Raw genomic sequence first — 13,702 nt, forward strand, 5'->3', positions numbered from 1 at the left:
CTTTGACCAATTCTTTTAACAGGGACACTTAAGTGTTTTCTAAAGTATGTGTTGGTATAATGGTCTTCTGGAAGGTATACAAGTTGCCCTTGTTCATTTGAATGCTGATTTCTTTCCCCCCACTCTCTGGTTTCAATCAGTTAGTTGCATTGTGATGCTTATTCTAAGCATCACTTGTTTCAAGTTTGTGTAAACATGCCACCATTTGTTCTCTGTATTTTCAATTAAACAACCAGCCAATGCTGTGCAATGGAGAGAATAAGGTGGGACATCCTGGTTCTGAGGGGAAGGAAAGGAAGAGGGTAGGAGGAGTAGGATTGCGGACATAGCAGGAGAGGTCTTCAAAACATGAGGAGAGATGACCCGGACCTAAGATATGACTAAAAGCAAGTATAATGGGTGAAATCTGAACGGTAGGAAACTATGTGGGCTTGGAGGTTTAGGATGGAATAACTATTGTCCAGCATTGTGTTCTAAGTTAATTAAATAAATCCTAGTCTCTGTGTGGTGAATTGGGTATACAGCTGGTTTACGAATAACCGCTGCTTAACTAAAAGATAAATCAATAATAAATATTAATAACTCACAACAGGTATGTTAAACAATCTACAAAGCAGAGCAGAGTGCAAAGCTTGTGCAGTGGTCTTTACATAGAAGTCTGAACAGATGCAAAAGCACTTAAGTTTAAGTTTTGCAATAGTGGTCTTTACTATGTGTATTAAAAAAATAAGTATGAAGGAAACTATGTGAAAACCACTGCTTATTACCAACAAAACAAGTGGGACACATTTAAACAAATGTAAAACTTAATTGTGAAATATGCATTGTAAAACTGCTTGCTACAGTCTACATTTCAGTTGGCTCAATATTATCATGTAAGAAAAAGTCAGCACAAATCATTCAGACTAATTGATTTTTTTCAACTGTCATATGCAAAGAGCACATCTTAATGATTTACATATTTCTTAGATTTAATCCTTTGTCAGTAGGTTTCCAAATACAAGTCCAGTCATGCTACTAAGATGATAATATTTTTTGCATAAGATGTCTTCCTATGGAGCAAAATTCATCAGAAGTATGCATATGAGAGGCTTTATGAAAAGCTTAGGAAATTATAACAGTTCTGCAATACTGAAATACAGCACAAAGTCAAGTAAAACCACATTGACAGCAATGAAGTCAGCTCCTAAAGAGAAATCTATTTTAAAAAAAATCATAATATACATGTATAAGAAATACAAGAAATGACCACTGTGGTTAGTCACAGATGTAAGAGCTTTGAGGATCTGAGGCAGAGATTATTGTCAGTATGTTAATAGCAAAGTCACATGCTAATTTAAATAGTGTGCACAGTTTTGATAAGCTGGCCAAGTACTACTGGAATACATACTGCATTTGGTAACTCTAAAATTTATATTATTTCTTTTCTCCTCCTTTAGCATTTTAGGTACATACCAATCAGAAAAGCAATTTGTCTTTATGCGTTAACACAGAACAACAGAAAATTTGAGTTCTAAATTGTAGAAAGTTAAATTTAATAAAATATAACAACAACTTTCTAATAAAAAAGCAACACATTATATAATTATTCTATAGTCTCCTAGCTGATTTGATACCACAGAGGCATTAAAGAAAGAATCTTAAGTGAAAAACAAAGACCAACCCATAGATTTGTATTGTTTACAAATCGCACTTTCAGGGAAAAAAGTTGCCTATCTTAAATTTAAAGCCTATCACAAAATCTATTTTTTAATGGTCCAGATACCTTGCCAATTCTTCCAACTCAACAGAACTTCAGCCAATTTTGACATTCATTACAAACAACAAATGTTATCATTGGTTCACCAGCACTATGAGCTTGTACCAGGTGTGTGCAGTTCTTCTCTTTTACATTTGCCATATGAGAACAAGTTAGACTGGGTCCTACCTATCTTGGCCATCTAATGCTTCTTGATGCTCCTTGATGGCTTCTTTGATCAGGTTTTGCTTCATCTCTTTGATTTCATCACTAGCCATTTTCTCTCCTGTCATTCTAACAAATAGGTCAGGAGGAATATTCCACATAACACATTTTTTCCCTTAAATTTAGATTCTTTGCATCTATAAGATTTGATATTCTACTTCATACTCTGTTTATATGAAGTTTTTCCTCATCAGCTCCAATAGCAACGTAGTTGTCTCTTGTCCAGAAAGCTGCAGCAAGCATCTCCCCACATTTTAACTTCACAGAATCAGAAGTGTTTGGTGCCTGAGGAAAAGATAAAACATGATCTCAAGCATTTGTCTCATCCTTTCTGCAACTTACATTGTTGCTGGAATTACTTTTTTCTCTTACTTCTGGGTTATTCTGTGATGAAATTACAGAATAATTTTTCTTTTCTTCAGGGTCTTTATCAGTTGATGGTCCACTTAATAATTTTTTCCAGGATTTGATGAGAAATTTGGCTAATGATGTGATTTGTTCATCTGTACTCTGTACATTACTGGTGGGAAAATAAACTTGTACAACCACTTTGTAAATCAATCTGGAACTTTCTCAGATAATTAGAAATAGTACTACCTCAAGAGGCAATTATACCACCCCTACGCATACATCCATAAGATGCTCAAACATGTTCGAAGCAGATTTTTTTTTTGTAATAGCCAGAATCTGAAAACAATCCAGATGTTCCTCAGTTGAGGACTGAATACAGAAATTGTGGTACATTTACACAATGGAATACTACTCAACAACTAAAAACAAGAAAATAATGAAATTTGAAGGCAAAAGGTAAGAACTAGAAAAGATCATCCTAAGTGAGATATTCCAGAAGCAGAAAGATGCACATGGTATATATTCACTTGTAAGGGGATAATAAACATATAACATATGATAAACATACTAAAATATGTTCACCTAAAGAAACTAAGCAAGAAGGAGGATCCTGGGTAAGATGATCAGTCCTCACTCAGAAAGGCACACGTGGTAGACATAAGAAGAGCGAGAAAATGGGGAACAGGAAAGGAGCCTACCACAAAGGGCCTCTGAAAGACTCTGCTCAGCAGAGTATCAAAGCAGATGCTAAGACTCATTGCCAAACTTTGGCAGAGTGCAGGGAATCTTATGAAAGAAGGAGACAGAAAGACCTGGAGGTGATAGGAGCTCCACAAGGAGAGCAACAGAATCAAAAACTCTTGGCAAAGGGGTCTTTTTTTGAGACTGATAATCCAACCAAGGACCGTGCATGGAAATAACCCAGAAACACTGCACAGATGTAGCCCGTGGCAGCTCAGTCTCCAAGTGGGTTCCTTAGTAAGGAATATCTCTTATGTTCAGGGGATATGTTCAGGGGATATCTCTTATGTGAACTCAGTTGTTAGCTCTTTTATTACCTCCCACAAAGGTGGGTGCAGCCTTATCAGGCTACGGAGGAAGACAATGCAGCCAGTCCTGATGAGAACTGATAGGCTAGGGTCAGGAGGAATGGGAGGAGGACCTCCCCAGACGTGGACTTTGGGAGGGCCATGTGAGGAGATGAGAGAGAGAGGGTGGGACTGGAAATGAATGAGGAGGAGGGCTAAAGGTGGGATACTAAGTGAATAAATTATAATTAATAAAAAATTAATAAAATTTAAAAAGTATTCTCTATAGAAAAATATCGAATGGCAGAGAATCCTTAGTCATCAGAAAAATGCAAATCAAAACCACCTTGAGATTTCACCTGATACCCATCAGAATAGCTAAGATAAAAACTCAAGTGACAAAGCATGCTAGAGATGATGTGGACAAAGGAGAATCCTCCTCTATTGCTGGTAAGAATGTAAACTTGTACAACCACTTTGGAAATCAATCTGGGGCTTTCTCAGACAATTAGGAATAGTGCTACCTCAAGATCCAGCTACAGTACTCCTGGGTATTTATCTGAAAGATACTCCACCATACAACAAGGACGTTTGCTCACCTATGTTCAAGCACCTTTATTTGTATTAGCCAGAATCTGGAAACAACCCAGGTGTCCCTCAACCATGGAATGAATACAGAAATTGTGGTATATTTACACAATAGAATACTGCTCAGCAATTAAAAACAAGGAAATCATGCAATTTTGCAGGCAAATGAATGGAACTAGAAAAGATTATCCTGAATGAGGTAACCCAGAAGCAGAAAGACACACATGGCATACACTCACTTATAAGTGGACATTAGTCATCTCATATAGGACAAACATACTAAAATCTATGCTTCTACAATATGTACATAACAAGGAGGACCCTAGGGAAGAGGCTTAATCCTCATTCAGAGGGGCCAACAGTATAGATAATGGAAGCAGGAGAAGACAGGGAACAGGACAGGAACCTTCCACAGAGGACCTCTGAAAGACTTTATCCATCATGGTATCAAAGCAGATGCAGAAACTCACAGCCAAACTTTGAGCAGAGTGCAGGGAATCTTATAGAAGGAGCAGGAGACAGAAAGATCTGGAGCCGTCTGAAGCTACAGAAGGAGACCAACACAGCCACAAATTTCTGGACCTAGGGGTTCCTGCATACACTGATGCGCCAACTAAGGACTGTGCATGGAGAGGATCTAGATCCCCAGCTAAGATATAGAACTTAGGCAGCTCCATCAGATGTTGGTTCACCTAGTAAGTGGAGCAAATGCTCTTTGTGACATGGATTCAGTGGTGGCCCTTTGATCACCTTCTTCTGGGGGCAGGGGTATAGCCTTGCCAGGCCACAAAGGAAGATGGTGCAGCCAGTTTTGAGGGCAACTGCAAGGCTAGGGTCAGATAATAGAGGAGGAAGACCACCCATTTCAATAGACTAAGGGAGAGGCACAGGGGAAGAAGAGGGAAGGTGGGACTGGGAGAAGAAGAGAGAGAGGGCTACATCCAGGATACAAAGTGAATACACTGTAATTAATAATAATGATAATAATAATAATAAAAAAAACATAGTAAATATGTTTCAAATTTGAGTTCCGAAGATAAAGCATAAGATTTTGAGTATAGTATAATACTCAGTGTATAAAGCTATATCTCTTGTCAAAAATATCATTAGTGAATTTGTAGTAACTAAGCTAAAAAGGTTCAAAGTGTTTAAGAAACTTTAGGTACTGAAACTATGTAATGAATTTCTTTTAAGAAGGTTTATATTTTTGTAGAAAATGAATATATTAAAATTATGGGTATGTTAATATTCACTAATTGTGAATCACTGTGGATGTTTTACTCTTTGTTATAACAGAATCCATTTGACTTCAAATTGTCATTTCAAGAAGTTGATATTATATTACCACAATAGTAATACTGTTAAATAAATTGTGTATTTACAAAATAAATTTTTAATCTCTGACATAATGAAATTTTAAACAATGATTACATTAAAGTGTTTATATGTTTGGGAATTATCAATATGTATGTTAAGAACAGTTACAAATACATATATTAATACATTGGTTGATGTGTGTATACATTTATATTTTTCTGCTTTCAGAATACAGTCAATTTTTAGTTGATTTTTTTCACTGTCAGAACAGTGAGGACTTCCACACTGTGCCTTGTTTGTTTATTTTTTTAATTACATTTTTACATTAATTACATTTTATTTGGTTTGCATCCCAGCTGTATCCTCCTCCCTCATTCCCTCTCAATCCCACTCTAGCTCACTCATCTCCTCCCATGCCCTTCTCCAAGTCCACTGATAGAGGAGGTCCACCTCCCCTTCCATTTAACCCTAGCTTATCAGGTCTCACCAGGACTGGTTGAAATGTTCTCTTCTGTGTCCTGGCAAGGCTGTTCCTCCCTCAGGGGGGCTGGTCAAAGAACCAGCCACTGAGTTCATGTCAGAGACAGTCCCTGTTCCCCTTACTAGGGAAACTCACTTGTATGCTGAGCTGCCATGGGCTACATCTGAGCAGGGGTTCTAGGTTATATCCATGAATGTTCCTTGGCTGGAATATCAGTCTCAGAAAATACCACTGAGCCCAGATTTTGGTTCTGTTGTTCTCCTTGTGCAGCTCCTGTCCTCTCCAGGTCTTACTAACTACCTCTTCTTTCACATGATTCCCTTCACTCTGCCCAAAGTTTGATTATGAGTTTCAGTATCTGCTTTGATAACCTGCTAGGTAGAGTCTTTCAGAGGCCCTCAGTGGTAGGCTCCTGTACTGTTTCTTCTTTTCTCCTTCTTCTAATGTCCTTTCCCTTTGTCTTTCTAAGTAAAGATTGATCCTCTTACCTCTTACTCCTCCTTCTTGTTTAGCTTCTTTAGTAGGTTTATTCTATCTAATGGGTCTAATATCCACTTATAAGTGAATATATACCATATGTGTCTTCCTGATTCTAGGATATCTCATTCAGGATGATCTTTTCTAGATCCCACCATTTACCTGCATATTTCATGATTTCCTTGCTTTTAATTGCTAAGTAGTATTCCATTGTGTAAATGTACCACAATTTCTATATCTATTCCTCCACTGATAGACATCTGGGTTGTTTCCAGGTTCTACTATTATGAATAAAGTTGTTACAAACATGGTTGAACAAATGTCCTTGTTGTGTACTTGAGCATATTTTCGATATATGCCTAGGAGTGGTATAGCTGAATCTCGAGGAAGTGCTATTCCTAATTGTATGATAAAGTGCCAGATTGATTTCCAAAGTGATTGTACAAGTCTACATTCCCACCAGCAATGGAGGAGGGTTCCCCTTTCTTCACAACTTCTCCAGCATGACATGTTGTCACTTGAGTTTTTGATCTTAGCCACTCTGATAGGTGTAAGGTAAAATCTCAGGGTCATTTTTATTTGCATCTCCCTGATGGCCAAGGATGTTGAACATTTTTTAAGTGTTTCTCTGCCATTCTATGCTCCTCTGCAGAAAATTCTCTGTTTAGCTCTGTACTGCATTTTTTGATTGGATTACTTGATTTGTTGTTGTTGTTGTTTTTAACTTCTTTAGTTCTTTATATAGTCTGGATATTAGCCCTCTGTCAAATATAGGGTTGGTGAAAATACTTTCCAAGTCTGTAGGCTGCCAATTTGTTGTGATGACAGTGTCTTTTGCTTTACAGAAGCTTTTCAGTTTCATGAGGTCCCATTTATTAATTGTTGCTCTCAGAGCCTGTGCCTCTGGGGTTCTGTTCAGGAAGTTATCTCCTGTGCCAATGAGTTCTAGGCTCTTGTCCAATTTTTCTACTAACAGGTTTAGTGTGTCTGGTTTTATATTGAATTCTTTGATCCACTTGGACTTTAGTTGTATGCAGGGTGATAAATATGGATCTATTTTCATTTTTCTGCATGTAGACATCTAGTTGGACCAGCACCATTTATTGAAGATATTATCTTTTTTCCACTGAATGGTTTGGGGTTCTTTGTCAAAAATCAAGTATCCATAAGTATGTGGGTTTATTTCTGGATCCACTACACAGTTCCACTTAATTTATCTACCATTCTGGCTCTATGCCAAAACCATGCAGTTTTTATTATTATTGCTCTGTAGTACAGCTTGAGATCTGGGATAGAGATACCACTAGATGATCTGTTGTTGTACAGGATCTTTTTGGAAATTCTGTTTGTTGTTGTTTTTTTCAAATGAAGTTGAGAATTTTTCTTTCAAGTTCTGTAAAGAATTTTTGGTATTTTGATGGAAATTGCATTGACTCTGTTGATTGCTTTTGCCAGAATGGCCATATTCACTTTGATAATCCTACCAATCAATGAACATGGGAGATCTTTCCACCTTCTGATATCTTCTTCAATTTCTTTCTTCAGAGACTTGAAGTTTTTCTCAAACAGGTCTTTCACTAGCTTGGTTAGAGTGACACCAATGTACTTAATGTTATTAGTGACTATTGTGAAGGGTATTGTTTCCTTAATTTCTTTCTAGGCCCTTTTTCTTTGGCAAACAGGAGGGCTTCTGATTTTTTCTTGTCAATTTTCTATCCAGCCACCTTGCTGAAGGTGTTTATCAGCTGAAGGAGTTCTCTGGGTAAATTTTGGGGTCATTTATGTATACTATCATATCTGCAAATAGCGATACTTTGACTTCTTCATTCCTGATTTGTATCCCCTTGATCGCCTTTAGTTATCTTATTGCTCTATCTAGGACTTCAAGTACTATGTTGAAGATACAAGGAGAGAATAGGTAGCTTTGCCTTGTACCTGATTTCAGTGGGATTGATTTAAGTTTCTCTCCATTTAGTTTGATGTTTGCTCTATGGTTGCTATATATTGTTTAGTCAATTTTTATAAGGTCTTTGTAAATGATGTCATTCAATTATCCCAAAATGTTTATACTTCTACTAAAATGTTCTCATTTTTATTATTATTAATAAAACTGAACAGGCTATGGTACTAATAACACTGTAATAAAATAATTTACTAATTATAACAGGAAATATTATTATCATATTCTGAAAGTATTTAAGCTGTGTTAAACTAACTACAATAGTTTCAAAACATAAGGAAGGGGTAAAAGGGGAAAGTGGGACCAAGAGGAGGGAGGGGGCTGCAATCAGGATGTAAAGTAAATAAATGAATAAATTTGATTAAAAAAATTTAATGAACTGCTCTACCATATTCCTAGAACATTTACTACATCTATGCAGGAAATTAATTCCAGTAAGTGTTCTTAAACATGAATTTCCTCTGAGTATATTAACTCTTAACTACCACTTTGAAATTAAAATTATTTAGTTATGTTAATTCTTTAAGATAGTATGTTTAACTTGACTTAAAATTTATTCTCACAGGCTATAATATATGAACCATTAATTTAATGTTTTCTTTATCATAATATGTAAATATAATTTGTTAGCTAAGGTGAACATTTTGCCTTTTAAACATTTACTTAAATGTCATCAAATTTAAGCACAGGAAATTAAAAGTAATCTTGCCAAGACTTTTTCATGGAGTTATTAACTATATTTTATATCAAAGAACTTACTAGTGAGGAAGAATCTCCCTGGTTACAAGAAACAAGTAGTTTTCTACTAAGTTTATTAGCTCTTAATATATATTCTGGATGAAGTAATCTAGACCCAGAAACATAAATGTCCCTCTTTTGTCATCTGTGTGATTAGTTCTAAATGTTCAGAAATGTGTGGTTTTTATTTTTTTACATTAATTACATGTTATTCACTTTGTGTCCTAGTTGTATCCCTCTTAGTCATTTCCTCCCAATCCCACCCTTCCTCATCTTCTCCCATGCCCCTCTCCAAGTCCACTGATAGGGGAGGTCCTCCTCCCCTTCCACCTGACCCTAACTTATCAATTCTCATCAGGACTGGCTGCAATGTCCTCCTCTGTGGCCTGGCAAAGCTGATCCTCCTGCAGGAGGGGTGGTCAAAGAGCCAGCCATTGAGTTCATATCAGAGACAGTCACTCTTCCCATTACTAGGGAACCCACTTGGATGCTGAGCTGCCATAGGCTACATCTGAGCAGGGGTTCTAGGTTATATCCATGAATGTGTGTTTTATTTGTAATACCCATAGATGTCAAAAAATTACCAAAAGGATATGAGGAGGGATGGTCAAAGGAGGGGGACATAATGTGCTAGTATAAAGGTTTAAAGGGAATAAGGTAACACTGAGGTTAAAATTAGTGTAAAGTAGTGAAGAGCAGGGAAGGAGGAAATTTGGGAGAGATAAATAACACTAAAGTGGTATAAAAAAAGCCATGTAGTGATCTATTACTGTAAAAGCTTCCTTACACACACACACACACACACACACACACACTTAAGTGGAGTTTATATAACTTGGAAACAATGCAACAATGACCCCACTATTTGTTAATGTGAAATTAACAAATAGAAAGCTCAAATCTAGGACTGACTTCTTTTGGAGTTGTTGTCCAGTGAGGTAGCATTGATGTGCAAACTGTACAGGCTCCTGCCATTCCTCTTGCTTACTGTGCTAGTTCCTCTTTCTATTGTTGTGATTAAACACCATGACAAAAATAGTTGGGGAGGAATGGAATGATTTCAGCTCATAGTTACACATTAGAGTCTGTAACTGAGGAAAATCAGAACAGGAACTCAAAGAGCAGGAATCCAAAGGTAGGAAATCATGATAAGGAAATCATGACTGAATTACATTTAATGATTTTTCTCTCATAATTTATTCTTCCTGCTTTCTTATAGCACCCAGGACACAAGCCCAAAGATATTACCACCCACAGTGATGTGGGTCCTCATGCATTGATAATCAATTAAAAATGCCCCAAAGGTTTTCCCAGAGACCAATCTTGTAGGGACATTTTTCTCAATTGAGGTTTTTTTTTTTCCAAGATGACATTAGTCATCTAGGGGCTTCAATAAGAGTATATAATGAACAAATTGTGAAGAAAAAATAAAAATTACAAAAACAGATCACATAATTGGCCCTTTGCCAACTTTACACACAAACACATAATTATTCAAATTCAACCTTTTATTTCTTTTGATTTCCAATATATCTTATTGATATTAATATCACAGTATAAAACAACTTTAAAAGTCCCATAGTTTTCTAATATTACAATGAGGCAATCTCACAGAAAACTCCTGATCCTCTGGTCCTTGCAGTCTTTCTACTCATCATGTTCCACAATGTTCCCTGAGTCTTAGATATTGCGGTTGTATTTTAGATGTATCTGTTGGGACTGGTCTTCACAAACCTGAATTTAGATTGGTTGCCATATTCTGTAATGACTGTTGAACAAGAACAACTATAGAAATACTGAACTGAATGAAGAAAAGACCACAAGTCATTCACCCTACCTAAAGTACTATAGGCATATAAGTGTTGAAAGTGGGAGAAATAGTCTTCCCCAGGAAAGAGCAAGAGCATGATTGGTTATACCAAATAATAAACTCTGAAAATATACCAGTATCATTATACAGACTAAGCGGGTTGAATTTTGGTATTTAGGATTATAAATGCATATACGTAAACATATACTCATGCAACAACAATTAATGGAAAAAGAAGTCATAAATTTGAAAACGAACAAAGTAGGGTATATAGAGGGGTATGGAGGAAGAAAAAGAAAGGGGCTTTTCTAAATTAGGTTCCAGTCTGCTCTCTCCAGATAATTTGTTTGCACTCTGTCTATGATGTTAAAGGACCTTTTTCTCAGCAGGTTTCTACATGTCTCCCTTGATCTGGGTGAGCCAAGATCTTGTAAGAAGTGTCACATTGCCGTCAGGGAAGATTACAAGCCAGACCCTTTCCCGGTAAGTGAAGTGGTTCAGCTACCTAACTATTCCTAGAAATACCCCGCCCTGCTAGTGACCTTCAATGTTACCTCGAGATTCTCCTACCCACAGGATAATTAAATACTCTATTCTCCTTCTTTTGACAGTACTATGCAACTGCATGGAAAATGAGGCACTATACCACTACATGAATATAAAGTATTCCTAACCCCAGCAAATCAAGTACATTTACCCTCAAAATCCTTCCCAATGACCAAGGTTTATAAATCTCTGATTTCAAATAAATAGGCTCCTGGCAGTCCGAGATTCCTCATTTATCCCCATGCCTGCCACTTCTCACTGGGCCTGCCCTCTGGCCCCATTGGATCTGGACCTTGCCAGGCCTGTACTGTGACTGTAATCCCATCAGGCATGGCCTTTTGCTTGCTTCACTGCCATACTCAGCATAGCAGCTTAAGCAGCTTAAGAGTTGTAACGATTTGGTATAACCATAGGCTTTGAAAAGACTGAGTTTCCATTGTCATCTCAAGCTCATTCTAAAAGACCTAAACTGTAACACTCAGTGGAAAACCTTTTTGCCATAATCCGGCTCAGTACTTGGGTCCTTTCCTAAAGCACTCTAGCTGCCCCTGAAATAAATACAATCCTGGATCTCTTTCCTGAAGGTGAACTCCAAGCCCTTGCTGAAATGCAGGAACCTGAGGAACGGAGAACAACAAATGTTATAAGCTCAAAACGACAAACATTTAAATAGAATTAAAGCTAAGAATGTTTTGAAAAACAGAACAGCAGACTACATATTCAAAACATTTAAAAGTCTGTTTCTTTACAGTGTTAAAAGTTCAAGCCTCACTAAACTATCCAAATTCTCTAAAATATCCAGTCTCTCTAAAATATACATTGCCTCTATAACGTAACCATAGTCACCCTAAAATATCCATAACCTCTCTAAAATATTGATAGCATAAAATACCCCAAATCATGGGACTGAGCATGTTGGTACAGGTCTTAAATCCCTGCCTGATCTACATTATCAACCTATACACCATCCAAACTACATAGAAAAAAAACAAAAAAACAAAAAACAAAAGCAACAACAATAAAAGGGAACTTAGAAATGTTAACCAAATTTCTTTCTTTAGAGACGTGAAGTTATTTTCAAATAAGTCTTTCACTTGCTTGGTTAGAGTTACACCAAGGTACTTTATGTTATTTGTGGCTATTGTGAAGGGTTGTGAAGGGTGTCATTTCCTTAATTTCTTTCTCATCCCATTTGTCTTTTGTATTCAGGAGGGCTTCAATTTTTTTTTTTTTTTTAGTTAATTTTGTATCCAGATACTTTGCTGATAGACAAACTTTGAGCAGAGTGCAGGAATCCTTATGGAAGAAGAGAGAGATAGAAAGACCTGGAGGGATCAGGAAGTCCACAAGGAAAACAACAGAGCCAAACTACCTGGGCCTAGGGGGAGAGGAACCTGCAGAGACAGATGCTGCAACTAAGGACCAGCATGGAGAGGACATAGATCCCCTGTTCAAAGGAAGCCCATTGGCTGCTCAGTTTCCAAGTGTGTTCCCTAGTAATGGGTATAAGGGCTGTCTCTGACATAAACTCAACCTCCCCCTGGGAGGGGGTGCAGACTTGCCAGGCCACAGAATAAGATGATGTAGCCAGCCTTGATTAGACCTGATAAGCTAGGTCATATAGAAGGGGAAGAAGTCCTCCCCAGTCAGAGGACTAGGGAAAGATCATAGGGTGGGAATAGGGAGGATGGGTGTGACTGGGAGGAGAGGAGGGATGATGGATGGGGCTGCATCAGGGATAAAAAGTGAATAAATTATAATAAATATAAAAACAAAAATAAATTTTAAAAAATATTAACCAAAATATCTCTAAAATTCCAAAATCTCTTTAAATTTGGACTCCTGTAAAACCAAAATTTAACAGTATAAAAAGTTCTGTGTTTAGTGTCTGGAACCCACTCATACTACAGGAACTGCCTGTCTCCTAGGTGGAGACCAGCTCCATTCCACAACTGCTGTTGTTCCTTGTGGCCATACTATTGTACTTGCATCTCCAAGTTTCTTCGTCCTGTCATTTGGCTTTACCTTCACCAATAGCATCTCTCAACTTTTCTTCAGTGACTCCTGCCTGCCACATTGTGCTAAACCTCAGCTGTTCTTCATGGCCTCTTCATGCCTTTAAATTCATTACCACTTTACATGTTTATGCTTTACACTCCAGCATAAAATACAGGCTTACTCTGCTCTGGACGATAGCTTTGTTGTGCTAAGTCTGAGGTGTCACTTCCTAAAAGGTTTTGCTTCAGTAATTCTGGTCTATTCTTAGTCACAGTTTCAGGTGACCAGAATCCATGGTTCCAGAAAAACTAAGGTTCAACTCTAATGCATAGTCTCTACAAAGCACGACTCTTCGGTTTCAGTGTAACAGTTACCACATGTTGTTAACACACATTATCATACAAATGGCCCTTATAGTGTCTTAGCTTCCTACTGACATTTCATA

General features: G+C 37.3%; 1 pseudogene; it reads right to left on the reverse strand.

The window, feature by feature from the left end:
• Window positions 1-1,783: 1,783 nt before the first annotated feature.
• On the reverse strand, window positions 1,784-13,336 carry LOC110544377 (transcription elongation factor A protein 1-like; annotated as a pseudogene).
• Between the last annotated feature and the right edge of the window lie 366 nt (window positions 13,337-13,702).

This window comes from Meriones unguiculatus, chromosome X (assembly GCF_030254825.1).
Source record: "Meriones unguiculatus strain TT.TT164.6M chromosome X, Bangor_MerUng_6.1, whole genome shotgun sequence".
NCBI lineage: Eukaryota > Metazoa > Chordata > Mammalia > Rodentia > Muridae > Meriones > Meriones unguiculatus.